Source organism: Cynocephalus volans, chromosome 10 (genome assembly GCF_027409185.1).
Source record: "Cynocephalus volans isolate mCynVol1 chromosome 10, mCynVol1.pri, whole genome shotgun sequence".
NCBI lineage: Eukaryota > Metazoa > Chordata > Mammalia > Dermoptera > Cynocephalidae > Cynocephalus > Cynocephalus volans.
In genome coordinates this window covers 93659094-93664845 of record NC_084469.1, presented here as the reverse complement: position 1 = coordinate 93664845, position 5752 = coordinate 93659094, and positions in this window count along the sequence as shown.

Here is a 5752-nt window from a genome sequence, read left to right as displayed (position 1 = left end):
CCTCCCCTCTCTCTCTCTTGCTTCCTCTCGCCATGTGATCTGCTTGTGCTCGTCAGCTGCTGCCACTTTCCGCCATGAGTAGAAGCAGCCTGAGGCCCATGCCAGATGCAGCTGTCCCAGACTCGTAAGCCAAATAAACCTCTGTTCTTTATAAATTACCCAGTGTCGGGTATCATTTTAAAGCTGCAGGGCATGGGGGCTAAAGCAGCAAGCTGAAACCTCCAAAGGTCACGAGTGGATTTGCCACAGTCTTTCATGCTTGACTAGAGCTACCCACTAGACTTTCCATCCGAGTCTCTGATGGGCCTTCCCTGAGGAAGACAGAAGAAGCAGAGCTGGACGAGCCTCATTACAAGTGCGTGTGTGTAGAGAGAGCGGAGAGAGAAGGCGGCAGAAGCCATCCCTGAAGGTGTAATGCCTGAGGATTTTCCGAAATGGGTGCAATACGTCAATCCACAGACTCAAGAAACTCCAAGTAGATTGGCAAACCCCAACTAGGATTAAAAAAGAAAGGAGGAGAAAATCATACTGAAGTCCATTATAGTTAAATTGCTAAAAGGAATTAGATAAAGTCAAATTTCTTCTCTAAAGCAAATTCATTCCCTTATATGTCATTACTAAACAAAAAAATTTAAAATATTCTAAAATTATTTATTCATCATAAGAAATTAAGAAAATAATAAGAAACCAAAGATTCACAGGAGAATGGATATACTAAACATAAAAAAAAAAAAAATCAGATTATCAGGAGAAAATGGTAGAATTGACAGATTAATAAATCTGAAAGCTTGTTCTTTGAATCATAAAGATCCATCACAAAACATGCCCTCACTGTCAGTGTTTATTTTTATTAAATAAATTTGATTCAAACAAAAATACACAAATGTGGGAGTGAAAAAAAATGATGTGCCTACAGATCCCAAGGAAACTATGAAAATAAGGATACCTAAGAAATAAACATTTCATAAATAAATTTGATATTTGAAAGTAAAAGTTAACTTCCTGACCAAGTATAAATTATAAAACTTGACAAAGGGACCCTCATTTGGCCTGTCCCTATTGCTGCCTGGGTTGGCCTGGCCTGGCACTAAGGGAACCGATGGCCTCACCTGCAGCTAAGGGTCCCCCTGATCAGGCTTGCCATAACCGGACTTGTAATGTAAGTGTCCAGTTGTAATGTAACTGGACTTGACTTTTGGCACCTAATCTGTCACCTCAGTGGCTGTACAGAGACCGCTTCCCACTGAAGAAAAATATCTGGTGTCTTCCAAGGTCACAGGTGACAAATGTGACCCATGGCAGTCTTACAAGTTAAAATGTCTGGCTGGGCCAAGAAGCCCCCAGCCTCCGTAACTCCTATGTAACTCTCAGCTTAAACACCTTCCATGATACCGCTGATCTGGTTTGGGGCCTGGTGGGTTTATACTCTCTTGGCACTCTATAGGTTCCCAACTTCCAAAAACATATCATATGCTTGTCAGTTGATGAATGAATAAATAAAATATGGTGCATCGACACACTGGAATATGACTCACCCATGAAAAGGATCGAGGCTCTGACACACGCTACCACGTGGGCAAACCTTGAACACATCACGCTCAGTGAAAGACGCCAGACACAAAAGGCCACACAGTGTAGGATTCCATTTATATGAACGCGCCAGCCCACGAGACCGAAAGTGGGTTCGTGGTTGCCAGGGGCTGGGGGAGGGGATGGGAGAGTGACTTTTAATGGATGTGGGATTTCTTTGTAGGGTGATGAAGATGTTCTGGAATCTGATAGTGGTGATGGTTATACAACCCTGTGTATATAAAACCACTAAAACCCACTGAATTTCATGCTTTCAGTGAGTGAATTGTATGGTATATGAACTATCGCTCCATGAAGCTGTTATTAATTTTAAAAACACCATAATTGCAATGAAAAGTTTGGTTAGGATCTGTCTGTCTGATTCTAAGTTCCTGGAGGGCTGGTATAATGTGAGTTTTACTCAGTACCGCATCCTCCAAAGGCCGAGCCCTTAGTAGGTGGCTCATTAAATCTCTCAAAACGAGCTACGTTTACACCAGGGTCTCTCCCCCTTGGCACTGCGGACCTCATGGCTGGATCACGCTCTGTGGTTTGGCTGTCCTGCACGTGCTGAGCAGCGTCCCTGGCCTCCACCTACTCCATGCCAGGAGCACCCTCCTCGTCGGTCCTGACAACTACAGATGTCGCCCGACATTGCCTAGTGTCCTCTGGGGGCAAATTGCCCATGGCTGTGAAACATCCATTTAGAGGTACCAAGGTTTTGAATTTGGGGTGCTGCGTGGGACTTTAGAAGTCGCCACGTAAAGGCTGGCCCCCAGGCGGACGCCGCAGGGACGTGCAGGCCTTGGCTGTGTCAGCAAAACCTCACCCAGCCAGGAGGTGGTGAGCAGGGCTCCCAAACCCACCCGACCGGGGCAAAAGGTAAAGCCACCCTCTACCAAGAGGGGCCGCAGGCAGAAGGGGACGGGCAGGTGAGCCCACAGGACCGAAGGACCAGCTCCCGAGAGGGGAGCCTCAAAGACCGCCTTCACGGCCGGCCTGGGGTGCAGCGACCCCACCTCCGAGTGGTCAACGGGAAGACAGGCTGAGGAAGGGGCGGGGCCACGACGCAGGGCGGGGCGAGAGGCAGAGACCCCGGAGGCAGAGTCATTGAAAGGAAGGTCCGGTCTCCGAGTCGGGGCGGAGCTTGTGGCGTGGGCGGGGCTTGAAGAGAGAGCGGGCGTCTGACTGGGGAAGGAGGAGGGACTCCGGGTAAGGGGCGGGGCCTGAGGCTCCGGGCGTGTCCGTGACGTCACGGGCCGGCGGCGCTCGGGGGACTCGCGAAGATGGCGGCCGGCGGTTATTATGGCTTCTCGCGGGGCGCCGGCTCTTACCTCATATCACGGCCCCGCAGCGCCGCCCGCGCCCGGCCCGGCCCTCCTTCCGCCCCGAGCCGCGCCGCGAGGAGCCGGCGGGGCGGCGTCTTGTGCGAACCGGCTCCGATGGCCGCAGAGCGCACTCGTGTCTGTCACGGGGGGCAAGAAGGGGCTCCTGACGTGGGAGCGGGCGCCGGGCCTGTGGGGGGAATGGAGCCCGAACCGTGCGGGTGGAAGTCAGTCCCTGAGGGGACTGCCCCGAGCAGGCTCCGGCGCCAGCTGAAGCAGGGACAGGAGACAGACGGGAGGGCGCCCGGCCGGGCGGGGGAGGGGCGCGAGCTGACCCCTGATGGGGGAGGGGCGGGAACTGACCCCTGATGCTGGACGGGGGGCGGGAGCTGAGCCCTGATGATGGGGGAGGGGCGGGAGCTGACCCCTGATGATGAGGGAGGACGCGGGGGAGGGGCGGGAGCTGACCCCTGATAATGGGGGGAGGGGCGGGAGCTGACCCCTGATGATGGGGGAGGGGCGGGAGTTGACCCATGTTGATGAGGGGGAGGGGGAGGGGCGGCAGCTGACCCCTGGTGGAGGTTATCTGGCCAGGCCGCTGGAAGGGTAGAGAGGAGCTGACCCCTGATGGTGAGGGGAAGAGGCGGCAGATCTGGGAGGGTACCTGGCCGGGTAGGGGGTGCGGGGGGTTGGGGGTACTGACCTCCTCAGAGAGGAAGAGAAGACAGAGACCTGGGAGGGTACCGGAGGGAGGGGCAGAGATGGAGTGGGGAGGTGGGGGGAACTGAGGACTGAGGAGGGGGCCAGAGGACTGGGGTGGGGAGCAGACTGCGCATGGTGAGAGGTCCTGAGACCAGTTCGAGGGTGGGCACCTGGGGTTTCTAGGGAAAGGCCACCCTGCCGGGACAGTGAGGAGTGAGAGGCACCTGGGACCCTGAGAGGCAGCGGAGTAGGCATTTGGATATTTAAGACCTAGTAGGGGACAGGGACCCAGGCCTTTGGGGGGAGAGGGTGAGAAAGGAGCCTGGAGAAGAGATGGCGGGGGAGGGGCTAAAGACTGAGAAGTGGCCAGGGGCAGGAGGGATCCATGGGTAGGGACACAGGGGGTGCGACAAACACCCCCTCCCCACCGTTCTCCAAGGCTTGCATCTCTGCTGTCCTCCGTCCCTTGGCCTGTCACCCAAGACCACAGCCTCAGTCGGGGAGCCAGCGTTGGCATCCCTGGGGGAAAAAGGATGCCCCACCCTGCTCCCCATCATTTTTATGTATCCCCTGTGTCAGTTTCTGGCTGATAACCTGGTATGACTTCTTGGGCCAATTTCTCACAGACCCTGCTGTGCCCACCACAGAGGCGAACTGCCTGTTACACAAGTCTGCACTGAGCTCGGGGCCTTTGCCGCACTTTTCACGACTATATTAAAGTACTTTGAAAATAGATGAAAGCTAGTGTTTCAGTTCCACCCGGTAACAAGTTCATGCCGACCCCTTAACCTAGTGTGTGTGACATTGCTGTGCTCTTTCTTAGGGAGTCATGAAGAGAAACCAACCAGGGTTTGGAAATTAGCAGCGCACCTAGTGGCTTCTACGGTGCAGTATTTGGCTTCGGGCAGTGGCAGCCTGTGGTTACCTTGCCCACTTGATCTTTTGCCACATGAGGACACGGTGTTCCTCCGCTCCGGAGGACGCAGCAGGAAGGCCCTCATCAGACACCACATGCCGGCGCCTTGATCTTGGACTTCCCAGCCTCCAGAACTGTGAGAAAGGAACGTTTCTGTTCTTTGTCAGTGACCCAGTCTGTGGTGGTCAGTCACAGCAGCACAGACGGACTGAGACGCTGGTGCTGGGATGTTGTAGGGTAGGGCAGGAACTGGGTGGGGGTTTGCATGGGAAAGTCATGGTCCCAGCCAGGCCCTTTGCCATCTCTAAGAATTGCTTAGCGCTGGGAGGGGCCGTCTCTTCCTGGCCTGCAAAATGTCCTCAAATACAGAAAGTGAGACACATGGTCAAGCTGGCCAGTCAGCTCAGTCGATTAGGGTGTGGTGCTGATAACACCAGGGTGCAGGGTTTAATCCCTGTACTGGCCAACAAAAACAAAAAAGAAAAAAAAATCCATTGTTAATACAGGGAAACCTAACTCTCCCTGGGGGGCAGCACCTCCCCTGGTGCCCCCTCCCCATGCCCTGAATGCCTCTGGACCTGGGGGAAGGCGGTCGTCGCTGTTCCTCCTGGGACTTCCTGACCATGCCCGCACACCTCTAAGCCCCCAGCTTTGACTTGCAGGGCTCAAACTGACTCCGTGTGGTCGTCATTCCCTCGCAGGCCCTGGAGGTTTTACTTCCGGGCCGTCTCCAGCAGCTCCCCTTCCCTAGTGCTGGGTGCCAGTCCAGCGTCTGTGCGGCTGGTCCTTCCAGAGCTCAGGCTGCTTGTTTTCTGCGCTTCAGCCACTCACTCCCACACGGCCTTCTGTTGTCCAGGTGCACTCCTGGTGGCTCCTCCTCTTTTTTTTTTTTTTCAGTTTTCTTTTTATTTGTCTGCATTCAGCTTTATTCAGATGTACTGCCTGAATGCTCCAGACATACAAAGAAAAACCTCACTTGTTTAAAGAACAGAAAAAAGTACTGTTGAAGTTCGCTTTTCTGTGAAGAATTTTGACATTGAGAAAAAGGCATGCCGCACAAGTAGATTACCTGAGTGCTAGATTAATCGGTTCGAGTCCCAACTTTGGTATTTACTGTGCCTCAGTCTCCTCATGTGTGAATCAGGTGCAATGATAGTCCCAACCTCACAGGGTTGTAAGTTTGTGTTAATCTGGGAAAAGTACTTAAAATTGTTCCCGGGCTCCCAGGGAGGTCTCAGGA